The sequence below is a fragment of the Sardina pilchardus genome, chromosome 8 (genome assembly GCF_963854185.1).
Source record: "Sardina pilchardus chromosome 8, fSarPil1.1, whole genome shotgun sequence".
Lineage (NCBI taxonomy): Eukaryota > Metazoa > Chordata > Actinopteri > Clupeiformes > Clupeidae > Sardina > Sardina pilchardus.
The window spans coordinates 17,549,945-17,565,503 of record NC_085001.1 but is presented as its reverse complement, the minus strand read 5'-3'; the positions used below and the strand labels follow the sequence as shown (position 1 = coordinate 17,565,503).

At 38.0% G+C, this 15,559-nt stretch overlaps 2 long non-coding RNA genes across 3 annotated transcripts; both read right to left on the bottom strand.

Annotated features, from left to right (window-relative positions):
* Positions 1-2,324: 2,324 nt before the first annotated feature.
* On the bottom strand, positions 2,325-5,677 carry LOC134088862 (uncharacterized). Its single transcript, XR_009939998.1, has 4 exons — positions 3,990-5,677; positions 3,721-3,886; positions 3,531-3,612; positions 2,325-3,213 (listed from the first exon to the last, which is right to left on the bottom strand). It is a non-coding gene; the product is annotated as an uncharacterized LOC134088862 (long non-coding RNA).
* Positions 5,678-5,728: 51 nt separating this feature from the next.
* Positions 5,729-10,663, bottom strand: LOC134088863 (uncharacterized). Of its 2 annotated transcripts, none has more exons than XR_009939999.1 (4): positions 10,547-10,663; positions 9,639-9,812; positions 9,188-9,376; positions 5,729-5,814 (listed from the first exon to the last, which is right to left on the bottom strand). It is a non-coding gene; the product is annotated as an uncharacterized LOC134088863 (long non-coding RNA). The 2 variants fall into 2 exon arrangements; XR_009940000.1 differs by having other exon boundaries at positions 9,639-9,809; positions 10,547-10,661.
* Positions 10,664-15,559: the final 4,896 nt, after the last annotated feature.

Genomic DNA, 15,559 nt, shown 5'->3' with positions numbered 1-15,559 from the left:
GTATCAAAATATGTGCCACATGCTGGCACATCGTTGAATTAAGTGGTGTAATCCTATCAAGGCCTGTCTGACCTATGCAAATTATGACCATCTATACCTAGGGTTAGAATTTCTAACTTGCATACCTCATAGACAGACTAAATTTGGCCTGTGACATCTATGTATGACATAAAATATATGAGCGAAGTAAAACCACATCTCACATATTCACAGACTCTATAGCGCCCCCTAGAAATCTAGATTTTCCAATCTTTGGCTCCGCCTCCTGTCAACACACAAGCAGCTGGAAGTCTCAAATTTGACAAGCAAGTTGGCTATCACTCCCTGAATCAAAATATGTGCCACATGCTGGCACATTGTTGAATTAAGTGGTGTAATCCTATCAAGGCCTGTCTGACCTATGCAAATTATGACCATCTATACCTAGGGTTAGAATTTCTAACTTGCATACCTCATAGACAGACTAAATTTGGCCTGTGACATCTATGTATGACATAAAATATATGAGCGAAGTAAAACCACATCTCACATATTCACAGATTCTATAGCGCCCCCTAGAAATCTAGATTTTCCAATCTTTGGCTCCGCCTCCTGTCAACACACAAGCAGCTGGAGGTCTCAAATTTGACAAGCAAGTTGGCTATCACTCCCTGAATCAAAATATGTGCCACATGTCAACATTTCATGAAACAATGAGTGTGACACCTACTTAGGCCTATCTGGCCAATATGGGTGTCTGAATTGTAGTTTCTGAGTATGTCCTGACCATCGAACTTGCCAAGGCGGGTAAGGTCAGTGAAATTGGGTTTATTTCAGCACAGCATACCTCTGTGTGTCATAATCAGTCAAAATAAGGATGTTTTGATGGTTTGGGTATGATTTAAGAACTTTTGTGTATCAACTTATGTGAAAAATATGCTCTCTAACGTCAATTTCTAAAGCTGTCTTGTGGATCACAATTCCCACAGCATATAAGATCAGTGAAATTGTTTTTTTTTCAGTACAGCACACCTCTGTGTATCATAATCAATCAAAATATGGATGTATTAATGGTTTGGGTATGATTTAGGAACTTTTGTGTATCAACTTATGTGAAAAATATGCTCTCTGAGCATCAGTTTCTGAAGATGTCTTGTGGATCAAAATTCCTACAGCAGGTAAGATCAGTGAAATTGGGTTTATTTCAGTACAGCACACCTCTGTGTATCATAATCAATCAAAATATGGATGTTTTAATGGTTTGGTTATGATTTAAGAACTTTTGTGTATCAACTTATGTGAAAAATATGCTCTCTAACGTCAATTTCTAAAGCCGCCTTGTGGACCACAATTCCCACAGCATATAAGATCAGTGAAATTGGGTATATTTCAGTACAGCACACCTCTGTGTATCATAATCAATCAAAATATGGATGTTTTAATGGTTTGGGTATGATTTAAGAACTTTTGTGTATCGACTTATGTGAAAAATATGCTCTCTGAACATCAGTTTCTGAAAATGTCTTGTGGATCAAAATTCCCACAGCAGGTGAGATCAGTGGAATTGGATTTGTTTCAGTACAGCACACTTCTGTGTATCATAATCAGTCAAAATATGGATGTTTTAATGGTTTGGGTATGATTTAAGAACTTTTGTGTATCAACTTATGTGAAAAATATGCTCTCTGAACATCAGTTTCTGAAGATGTCTTGTGGATCAAAATTCCCACAGCAGGTAAGATCAGTGAAATTGGATTTGTTTCAGTACAGCACACCTCTGTGTATCATAATCAATCAAAGTATGGATGTTTTAATGGTTTGGGTATGATTTAAGAACTTTTGTGTATCAACTTATGTGACAAATATGCTCTCTGAACATCAGTTTCTGAAGATGTCTTGTGGATAAAAATTCCCACTGCAGGTAAGATCAGTGAAATTGGATTTGTTTCAGTACAGCACACCTCTGTGTATCATAATCAATCAAAGTATGGATGTTTTAATGGTTTGGTTATGATTTAAGAACTTTTGTGTATCAACTTATGTGACAAATATGCTCTCTAACGTCAATTTCTAAAGCTGTCTTGTGGATCAAAATTCCCACAGCACGTATGATCAGAAATGAGGTTTATTTCAGTACAGCACACCTCTGTGTATCATAAACAGTCAAAATATGGATGTTTTAATGATTTGGGTATGATTTAAGAACTTTTGTGTATCGATTTATGTGAAAAATATGCTCTCTAGCGTCAATTTCTAAAGCTGTCTTGTGGATCAAAACCCCCATTGCATGTACGATCAGTGAAATTGGGTTTCAGTGAAATCATTGAAATTTCGCACAACACACATCCAAATATTTATTTTAATGGTTCATCAACTTGTGTGCATACAAAACTGTCTGAAAACTAAACCGAATAGCTGTCTGGATGGTACTTTTCAAGGCTGTCACATACTGTAGGTCAAAACTGACCTGCAAATCATGTTTATTTATCACAACACATGTAAACATGAGAAACAAGCAGAAAATTTGTATTCTGAGGTGGTTGGTCCGAGTCATCAACTTGTGCGCATGCAAAACTGTCTGACCATAGCCAGAGTGCAGTCTATATGAACATAACTCACGTAACCCTAAGGTGCAATCAAGGTCTGCCTGTCTATGCAAATCATGAATGTATGTTTACTAAGACAGTCTACAGCATTCAGATGAATCTATGTCTTTTACAAACATACACACACATTGGTCCGAACAGCTCTGGTTCGAGCATATTTGTGCCACAATGGAGCAATTCCAGACCGAACTTCCCGACCTGAAATGTTGTGGAAAGGGCTAAGTTTGGCTGGCACCCAGGCTAAATGAATGTAGTAATACAAACTGAAATGACAAATTAATGCCTTTATTGTAATTGCATTGCAGTATAATGAATTTGTAGAGACGCTCAAGTAAGGTGCATATATATATAAAACCATAAACATGAAACATAAAAGCACAACTTCCCACTCTAATTTCATGTATTAATTGTTATCCTTCTTTATAATCTGCCGCTGCTGGCATTTATAGTGCTGGTGGTGCTGGTGGTGCTGGTGGTGCTGCTCCTGCCACTGCTGCTGCTGGTGGTGTTGGTGCTGCATCTGCTGCCGCTGCCTCAACAAACAGCTGATCATTGACATGTGCATTGTAGGACTGCACAAGCTGTCTCAGCTTTTCAGCTGTAAAAGCCTTACGTCCTGGACCTTTTCCTTTAAAAATGGCAAACAAAGCATGAAAATGTATCAAAATCACAAAAGAGTCAGAAACAAAGTTACACTCACCAGACAAAATATTACATACACTTACTGAACCTATGAATAATGAGTTGTTTGTCCAACATGAATTCAATTGTCAAAATAAAATAAGCAGAGATTTGCATAGGTTAATAGCAAGACAGGCATGGCCAACTTAGGCTATGCAATCATTATTGTTTTTGATCATTCTCTTATGACAAGCCAAATCATGATGTAACAGTTGTGTGCATGCAGTTGTACCAGTAAGAGTTGGTTATTCAATATTAACGTACCGTCACTGACTGAAGTGAAAGGCAACTCCTAAGCCCACCAAGGCAGCCTGCATTCCTCAGCATATTTGGGCCATGATACACCCTGAATTAGTGTTGAGGTAGAAAGGTGTTAAAGTGTAATCAGACACAGTAGTCTGCATCATTTCCATCTTTAAAAAAGGAAAATGAAAACATAGAATGCCGGTCATACCGTGCTTTTTTCGACCAATTGCCATCAAGCGTCTTTGGGTACCCAGAAAAGCGCTATAAAAAACTGAGGTATTATTATTATTATTATTATCAAGAAATATTTGGCACTGATGTCAGGATCAATATACTGTAGGTGGGTATACCGGCGGTCTCACTCCCCAAAGCATCTGTAAGACAGTACACAGTAGTGTCATTAAAAACAAATGTTAAGGTTCCATGTTTGAACTTCAAGAAAGGATTGACACAGAAAAAACTTTCAGTTATACATACCACTTGACGTGCATCTATTTGTGTAGAGGTTAACCAGCTCGGTCGTCCTCTCCTCTGTCCAAAAGGCCTCAAGATGCCATGGGCCTAAATTACCAGTAACAGAAAAAAAGGCATTACCAATTCTGGGTGTAACATGGGGACAGATCAGTTTAAGTGGCCTCAATCATATATTTTTGGAATGCCTGTAGAGTGTAGATGTGATTTAAGCTATAATAAGTTATATTCCACCCTTCTGTGTGCTTGTTAACACCATCTGCCAGTGGGCCGTGACCGTTTGCATCGACGGATGCTTTTGAACACGGGTAGCTTTTAGGGTGTAACATGGGGACAGATAAATGTAAGTAGCCTAAACCATATATTCTTGGAATGCCTGTAGAATGTAGATGTGATTTAAGCTATAATAAGCTATATTCCACCCTTCTGTGTGCTTATTAACACCATCTGCCAGTGGGCCGTGACCGTTTGCATTGACGGATACTTTTGAACACCGGTAGTTTTTAGGGTGTAACTCGAAGACAGATCACATTAAGTAGCCTAAATCATATATTTTTGGAATGCTTGTGATGAGTACTTGTCATTTAAGGTACAATAAGCTATATTCCACCCTTCTGTGTGCTTGATAACACCATCTGCCAGGAGGACACGACCGTTTGCATTGACGGACACTTTTGACAGTGTTGGTAGTTTTTAGGGTGTAACTCGAAGACAGATCACATTAAGTAATTTAAATCATATATTTTTGGAATGCTTGTGATGAGTACTTGTCATTTAAAGTACAATAAGCTATATTCCACCCTTCTGTGTGCTTGATAACACCATCTGCCAGGAGGATGCCACCGTTTGCATTGACGGACACTTTTGACAGTGTTGGTAGTTTTTAGGGTGTAACTCGAAGACAGATCACATTAAGTAATTTAAATCATATATTTTTGGAATGCTTGTGATGAGTGCTTGTCATTTAAAGTACAATAAGCTATATTCCACCCTTCTGTGTGCTTGATAACACCATCTGCCAGGAGGATGCCACCGTTTGCATTGACGGACACTTTTGACAGTGTTGGTAGTTTTTAGGGTGTAACTCGAAGACAGATCACATTAAGTAATTTAAATCATATATTTTTGGAATGCTTGTGATGAGTGCTTGTCATTTAAGGTACAATAAGCTATATTCCACCCTTCTGTGTGCTTCATAACACCATCTGCCAGGAGGACGCGACCGTTTGCATTGACTGACACTTTTGACAGTGTTGGTAGTTTGTAGGGTGTAACTCGAAGACAGATCACATTAAGTAGCCTAAATCATACATTTTTGGAATGCTTGTGATGAGTACTTGTCATTTAAGGTACAATAAACTATATTCCACCCTTCTGTGTGCTTGATAACACCATCTGCCAGGAGGATGCCACCGTTTGCATTGACGGACACTTTTGACAGTGTTGGTAGTTTATAGGGTGTAACTCGAAGACAGATCACATTAAGTAGCCTATATCATATATTTTTGGAATGCTTGTGATGAGTACTTGTCATTTAAGGTACAATAAACTATATTCCACCCTTCTGTGTGCTTGATAACACCATCTGCCAGGAGGACACGACCGTTTGCATTGACGGACTCTTTTGACAGTGTTGGTAGTTTTTAGGGTGTAACTCGAAGACAGATCACATTAAGTAGCCTAAATCATATACTTTTGGAATGCTTGTGATGAGCACTTGTCATTTAAGGTACAATAAGCTATATTCCCCCCTTCTGTGTGCTTGATAACACCATCTTGCGGGCTTGGTTCTTCCGTATGAATCAGGGCAGCAGTCCTCACAGCACACTGCCTGCAAACAGAGGGAAACAAAACACACAGAACGTGAAAAGACCATCACTGAAGCACTACTACAGCAACGATCACACAACAACAACAACAACGATCACACAACAACAACAATCACACAACAACAACAACAAAAACAACAACAATCACACAACAACAACTATGTTCACACAACAACAACAACAACAACAACGTTCACACAACAATGATCACACAACAACAACAACAACGTTCACACAACAATGATCACACAACAACAACAACAAGGATCACACTACAACAACAATAACAACAATGATCACACAACAACAACAATCACACAACGATCACACAACAACAACAATGATCACACAATAACAACGATCACACTAGAACAATGATCACACAATAACAACAACAATCACACAACAACAACAACACGATCACACAACAACAACAATCATACAACAACAACAACAATCACACAACAACATCACACAAGAACAATCACACAATAACAACGATCACACAACAATGATCACACAACAACAACAACAACAATGATCACACATCACACAACATCAACAATCACACAACAACAATGATCACACAACAACAACAACAACAATCATCACACAACAACAACGTTCACACAACAACAACATCAACAACGACTTTCACACAACAATGACCACACAACAACAACAACAACAACAATAATGATCACACAACAACAACAACAAGGATCACACTACAACAACAATAACAACAATGATCACACAACAACAACAATCACACAACGATCACACAACAACAACAATGATCACACAATAACAACGATCACACTAGAACAATGATCACACAATAACAACAACAATCACACAACAACAACAACACGATCACACAACAACAACAATCATACAACAACAACAACAATCACACAACAACATCACACAAGAACAATCACACAATAACAACGATCACACAACAATGATCACACAACAACAACAACAACAATGATCACACATCACACAACATCAACAATCACACAACAACAATGATCACACAACAACAACAACAACAATCATCACACAACAACAACGTTCACACAACAACAACATCAACAACGACTTTCACACAACAATGACCACACAACAACAACAACAACAACAACAATGATCACACAACAACAACAACAAGGATCACACTACAACAACAATAACAACAATGATCACACAACAACAACAATCACACAACGATCACACAACAACAACAATGATCACACAATAACAACGATCACACTAGAACAATGATCACACAATAACAACAACAATCACACAACAACAACAACACGATCACACAACAACAACAATCATACAACAACAACAACAATCACACAACAACATCACACAAGAACAATCACACAATAACAACGATCACACAACAATGATCACACAACAACAACAACAACAATGATCACACATCACACAACATCAACAATCACACAACAACAATGATCACACAACAACAACAACAACAATCATCACACAACAACAACGTTCACACAACAACAACATCAACAACGACTTTCACACAACAATGACCACACAACAACAACAACAACAACAATAATGATCACACAACAACAACAACAAGGATCACACTACAACAACAATAACAACAATGATCACACAACAACAACAATCACACAACGATCACACAACAACAACAATGATCACACAATAACAACGATCACACTAGAACAATGATCACACAATAACAACAACAATCACACAACAACAACAACACGATCACACAACACGACAATCATACAACAACAAGAACAATCACACAACAACATCACACAAGAACAATCACACAATAACAACGATCACACAACAATGATCACACAACAACAACAACAACAATGATCACACATCACACAACATCAACAATCACACAACAACAATGATCACACAACAACAACAACAACAATCATCACACAACAACAACGTTCACACAACAACAACATCAACAACGACTTTCACACAACAATGATCACACAACAACAACAACAACAACAACAATGATCACACAACAACAACAACAAGGATCACACTACAACAACAATAACAACAATGATCACACAACAACAACAATCACACAACGATCACACAACAACAACAATGATCACACAATAACAACGATCACACTAGAACAATGATCACACAATAACAACAACAATCACACAACAACAACAACACGATCACACAACAACAACAATCATACAACAACAAGAACAATCACACAACAACATCACACAAGAACAATCACACAATAACAACGATCACACAACAATGATCACACAACAACAACAACAACAATGATCACACATCACACAACATCAACAATCACACAACAACAATGATCACACAACAACAACAACACCAATCATCACACAACAACAACGTTCACACAACAACAACATCAACAACGACTTTCACACAACAATGATCACACAACAACAACAACAACAACAACAATGATCACACAACAACAACAACAAGGATCACACAACAACAACAATCACACAACAACAATGATCACACAATAACAACGATCACTCAATAACAACGATCACACTACACCAATGATCACACAATAACAACAATCACACTACAACAACGATCACACAATAACAACAACAATCACACAACAACAACAACAATGATCACACAATAACAACAATCACACTACAACAACGATCACACAATAACAACAACAATCACACAACAACAACAACACGATCACACACAGCAACAACAATCACACAACAACATCACACAAGAACAATCACACAACAACAACGATCACACAACAACAACAACAATCATACAACTATCACACAACAACAAAAACAACAATGATCACACATCACACATCACACAACAACAACGATCACACAACAATGATCACACAACAACAACAACGATCACACAACAACAACAACAACAAAAATCCCCATCCAAGAGCATTGATATGCCTACAGTTAGTGTTCTTTTTCAAAAACAGTCTACAACAACCATCAGCCCACCAAAAAACAACACACAACAACGTCACTACCAGTGCACACAACAATAACACATACACCACAGAACAACAACAACAACAACAGACAACAACAGCAGTGGGGTTTCACAAAAGCAGAATTAAGACATCCAAGATAAGTGATAAAGCGAATAGCGTTGTCTGGTCATCCTTGCGCAACTCGTTTCACTAACGCCAATCCAACTATGTCAAGCCAGGTGTAAGTTTTGATATCAAAAAAGTAAAGTTTTACCTTTTTGAGTATTTTCTAAATATGACAGTAAAAGTAATGTAAAAGTGATGTAAAATACCTGTCATTTGCCCTCCTTATCCACCCGTTGCAGTAGACCATAACACAGCTGTTAATGGAAGCAAGGACTGAGGTGTCAAGGCCAGCATGCTTCAGCCTCTTCAGGAATTAGAAGAGTGGTGAGTAGCCAAACAAGGACAAACAAGGCCTTGTTTACATGCTGGCGGTCTTGTAGTTTGACACCACTCTCCTGTAACATGAAGACAGATCACATTAAGTTTGCATTGACGGACACTTTTGAGTAGTGGTAGTTTTTAGGGTGTAACAAGACAGATCACATTAAGTAGCCTAAATCATATATTTTTGGAATGCTTGTGAGGAGCAGGTGCCATTTATGGCATAATAAGATATATTCCACCCTTCTGTGTGCTTTACATTGACAGATACTTTTGAATAAAATTGAAAAGAGAGCCTTCTGACAGCATTTGAGGATTAGTGACCCCATATCATACCACTTCAAAGCCTTAGACAGCCGGGAATTCAACACAGAGAGGAGTCCCCTCATCCAGTTGGTGCTAAGGCTCCAGCAGGAACCAAGTGGCGGAACCGGTGGCACTGGTCAGCATCAGGACACTGGCACCCCTCTTGGGGGAATAGGTACCAAACAAATGATCAACACTCACCTACTGGACAGAAACAACAGAAAAACAAGGCAAAATTATTTGACCCTTAACAGATAATACCAATTAGCAAAATACTTAACAATAGTAATGTTTTAGATTTAATTTAAGAAAAACCATGACAAGATACAGGCTCAGCAGTCACATTAATAAATTAATCAATTAATAAATCAACACCCCCCAGTATCAGTATTCCACTGATTTATAGCAGAGACACTTAAAGGACTTTGTTTATAGCTATAAAGTAGATGTTGCAGTATTTTGCACGTCTTTTTACATGAGACAAATTTCAAATGCAAACATATTGAATAGTCATTGCATTTAGCCATTCATTTCCCATGTAGGCCTATCTACAATTTGAGAGTTTACATTTCAGTGTGTTATACAGCTTTTTAATATGTTGTTAGAGCCAAGAGTTGGATATAACATATAACCAACGAGAACAATAATTTATTAAGCTAATTACCACGTAGGATAACGTAGGATAACGTTATTGTTAACATATAACCAACGAGAACAATAATTTATTAAGCTAATTACCACGTTTGATAACGTAGGATAACGTTATTGTTGGCTAACCTACTTACACCTAAGTCATTTTACTTTGAATTGGGCTAAAGATCGCCCTTTCCAGCATTTACACATGTGAAAGTCTGTTGACCAGTAAATATTATTTTGATCGACATAAAAAACCAAACTATTATTAAATTTGAGGGACGAGAAAAAACGACGTTTCCTACCTTTCTCCATATGGCTATGTGCAGCGTGTTTCACGTATCTGCTCCTTCATGAGCCAATCACGATGTGTTTGACATAAACGTAGGCACGTAAAATCCACGTTGCTTCCGCGTTTTGGCTGTGGTGAAAAAACCGCGGGATTAATTTTGCGGCGGATGCAGTCACGATTGTAGGTCATCGACCAATCACATCCAAGTAATACGTACGTCACGTCCGCTCCTGAATACGGTTATGGCCCTGGGACTCGGACTGCGTTATACCTCCGTTTTGGCTGTGGTGAAAAAACCGCGGGATTAATTTTGCGGCGGATGCAGTCACGATTGTAGGTCATCGACCAATCACATCCAAGTAATACGTACGTCACGTCCGCTCCTGAATACGGTTATGGCCCTGGGACTCGGACTGCGTTATACCTCTCTGCCCAGCGAAATAAAGCCCAATTTACGGACATTCTCAATTAGATGAGAACAACAGGTGGCTGTAGCCTATATTCCGTCAGAAACAGATTTTCATTCAAATGAACTGAATTTGAACTAGTTCAAAATTAAAAATGGTGAACTATGAACGTGAACAGTTCACTTTGCACGTGTGTGAACTGAACTTTGAACTAGTTACTGAAGAGTGTGAACGTGCACAACACTGCGGTTAGCACACCCGTGATCGAAGCAGTTCTTCCTTTAATTTCTTTTATTGCGTTGCCTTCAACAATTGCCATACAACAATAAAGTTATGTGTGGTCTGTAAGGAACCAAAGAATCCATCATTAGTAATACGGTCACTGTACCACATAATCACTGTCTAATAAACAAGGCAGGCCACATGTTAAACTAAGCACCCCATTTGCATCCAATGCTCATTGGCAATTTACTGTCACATAAAGATAGCCTAAATGAACTGAATAGCTGATATCTTTGTTATATTCTATGAACATAACCATATCTCAATCACACACACAACATAAGACAGGATACATGCATTGACATTACTAACCAAAGTGAAAGTATAAGTTAATCTCCGCTTAGCATAACGCTAAGTTAGCATTCCAAACGAGCATGACACACATCCATATCCCACCAAAAACAGGCCCTACACATGACTCAGCCTAAGTATCTCGGTTACTTTCACTTACTTCGTGTTTTGCACGCACACAAGGTGTTCACACAACTCAAACTGTAGGCAATAGGCAGCAAACTCGTTCAGTGATAGCTGCTAACATAATGGCATGGACTCCACCAATGCTGTAACTTAGGAAAACTAACATGAGGCTAAAGTACACAGGAGGACGTTTCTAGGCAACCACACCCTCTACAAAATAAGAGTCTTTCATACAGAGTGAGAGAGACAGAGCACAAGAAAGAGATCGAGGGAGAGTATGAGAGAGAAAGACAGAATGAGAGACAGGCAATAAAAACGGGCTAAAATAAAAATAATAATGTCCTCTTTGCATACAGGATTGATTTGCACTGACTTCTTTAGTGTAGGCTAGTTTTCGCATCAATTTGCTAGCCTACATCTTTCAGGACCTTGGTGAACCTTGTGAGTTTCCAGTGTGAGAGACCCATAGCCTACTGATAGTTAGTTACTAATATATCAATTAAGCTTAACCAACTTTATTATAAGGGTCCTATGAGGAGTGGTTCATATTGGGATGAAGGCAGAAACACAGTTTAATAACAATTAGTTAATAATAATATGTTATAGGCCTATTAACATATAGCCTAGCCTAGTTTGTAAATAAACATCTAACATTCTAATGTAAGAAATATAACTGTTAATTAGTGCCAAAACAACATTTAGTTAACTATTAACACAATATTAGTTAATAGATTGCTTTCTATTTGTTAAAAAAATTAACATACAGTTTATATGCAAACAACTAATATTTAATTAATGATGAAAAAAACATTAACTTGTGGCAAATAGATATTTTAGTAACAATTAACAAATATTAACAAAGGGTTAGTTAATGATTAGTTTGCTATTAACAAAGGGTTAGTTAATGATTAGTTTGCTATTTATTAAGGACCCTTATTATGGAGTGTTACCGATAAAGGTGGAGAATTTTGCTCACTTGTTCTCCCAAGTGCAACATTGATGATGAGAGGCATTTTCAATACTTCTGAATGTCTTCATTAAAGTTTGATGACCTTGTCACGAGTGGTCAAGTTTCTCCCTGCGACCGGAGACAACCACCGTAACCCAATTTCCGTATCCCAAAGGCTAGTAGTGACTTTGAGATATATATGCATTGGCATGCAGGCGGTCCTTGCCAGCTATAAAGTGGGCATTAGCACTGCCAGTGGGATCATAGGTGATGTCTGCTGTGCCATCTGGGAGGCTATTCAGGCGGACTTTATGGCCTTTCCAACCCGTGATCAATGGCAGTGCATTGCAGAGGATTTTTGGAGACAGTGGCAGTTCCCTCTTTGTCTCAGGGCGATAGACGGAAAACACATCCGTATAAGAGCATCATCGCAGTCTGGCAGTGATTTATACAATTACAAGGGCTACTTTTCAATCATTCTGATGGAAGTCAGTTTCCTTGTGTAATTTCGTTCAATTTTTTGGAATCCTTACAACCTGAAGAATCAGGAAATTTGACGTCATTAAAGCTGTCATTTTGGGTCTTGAAAATGGTGTACTAATGCATTAAAAAAGCCATATAATGCTATACTGGTAGACATAGGCGTAATTTGCGGGGGGGTTAGGGGGGTTATGACCCCCGCAAAAATCAGATCCAGCTAATATAACCCCCCCAATATCAAATAAAAAAAAAATAATGTTCCCGGGGGAGAATTGTTTTATATTAACACGTAGTCCAAGTTACAGCCTATGTTACTGTGCTGTTCACTCAGCCTATCCCACAATTCCCAGTCCCAATTTAAAACAAAATAAACCAAAATCCATCATAATTCTGAACCGAGGACTTTTAATGGCATACGATGCAATAAAAACAGCCTGTTTTGAATGTTGAAACAGTGTGTTAGGCTAGCGCCTGCTCTGCTTATGTTTTGATCTGACTAATCGTTTATTATAGGAAAAGACACCGTAGACAAGAAAGAATTAGACCTAACCGCATTTAAATACTTAGCTGACACGAAGTTATGATAACAAGCCGTATTCGTCGCAGTTCAGCAAGCAGCTATTGGTAAGTGAATTTACATGCGTGTGGTAGCCTATAATGTCACTGCTTTAATCATCAGAGACGTTTGCTCTCCCAGATTGCAGATAGGCTGTCGCCGCAGATGGCAAGTGTACAGCGGAGCCATGCCTCGATGTCACGATAATTCTTCATATTTTTTCCCCCTTTACACTTTGTTGCTGGGAGGTTAGGGGAACGTTAATGCAACCAAATATAGTAAAGTTCCCTAAAGGGTAGGAGAACGTTCTGCTAACCAAAATAAACAACCAGAAAAAAACGTTGTATTTTCGTCAAGAAAACTTTCCTGGGGAACCTTGTGGCAACTTTCGCAACTTTCAGGCAACGTTTTCCTAACCAGGAAAAAAACGTTCTAAAAACGTTCTCCTAACCAGAAATTGTTAGCTGGGCATGTGTGCTACCACGCAAACAAGTCAGGTCAGATGAGCAAATATGGAGCACAAAAAGTGTCAAAAAATCATTTCTCATCACTAAATAAAAATTGGCATTTATTTCTGGAAGGCACACATCACGTATTTCTGTAAATTGCTCAGCCCCAAAGTAGGCTATACCCAATATGGTTCTTATTGCAAGTCAGGCCTACACAACCATGCAAGTCATGTCGAGCTGTCAGCTTGCTGTAGTGAGATACATGTCAAAATGTAAGAATGTGTATAGTATGCTTTTTAAATTTGTATTATTTAAAAATCTAAATCAAATCAATGCAAGTATTAATACATGTGGTAGATCTGAGTAGCCTAGACTGTGCTGGAAAAAAAACAAACAATATGTAGCATCATATTGTGGCACTTACAATGACCAGGATAAATGCTTCTAACTGAAAATGCCCTTAAAACATCATAGGGCTAGTGCAGGCGCGCACTTTATACACACAAGACGGTCCATGTGAGCACACTGAATTTAACTACTGTGTCATTATGGCACAAACAGTCAAGTGAACAGCTTAGCCTAGTCTAATAAAGGAATGGCAAATTAGCATGTTACCTTTTGCACAAGAAAATTATTCAATAAATAAATAAATTGATAAATATGCCACAAGTTTAACCCCCCCCAATGGTAGACCCAAAGTTACGCCCTTGCTGGTAGATAGGGTAACATTTTAAACTTTTATGTATCACCACAATGACCTTGTATTGACTTGACATGCCTGATTCGACACAATTCATGCAGCAATATCAATCAAATGCCACGTTGTGATATAATGTCCAGATTGTGAGATTTCGATTTTCGATCGTGATCTACTTCAGTTGTCTTCATGATAGATTTCCAAAAATAACACATAAGGTGAGTTAGAGTGTCTTTCGTAATTTAAAAAAAAGAAAAGCGAAAAACGCAATATTGCTTTTTTGGCACTCTACGCATGGGAGCTAAAAACGCAATAGTACGTTGTTGGCACTCAATGAGTTAAAAGGAAGCACTAGTGGTTCTAGACTGAATTACTTGATTTATTATCTTGATTTATGCTTTCTTTTTATTTTCTATTATGATCCTTTTATTATTATTATTATTATCATCATTACTATTACTCTTTGCCCATCTATGTTTTTATCTGCTTTACTGTTTGTTTTTTGTTTATTTAAAGCACATTGAATGACCTTTGTGTATGAAATGTGCTATATAAATAGACTTGACTTGACAGAGAAAAAATAACATACTGCATGCCAAAGAACCAGAAGGACATCAACATAAAATATAATGTTAACATAAACATAACATAAAATGTTGGGTGTTTGTCCTTGTAGTACCTTTCTACATTCTACAGTGGGGAGTTCACCTTGTCTAAATAATCAACAAAAGACTAAGAGGAGAAAACAGAAGCGGTTGCTAAGGTAAGGTAAGGTAAGGTAAGGTACTT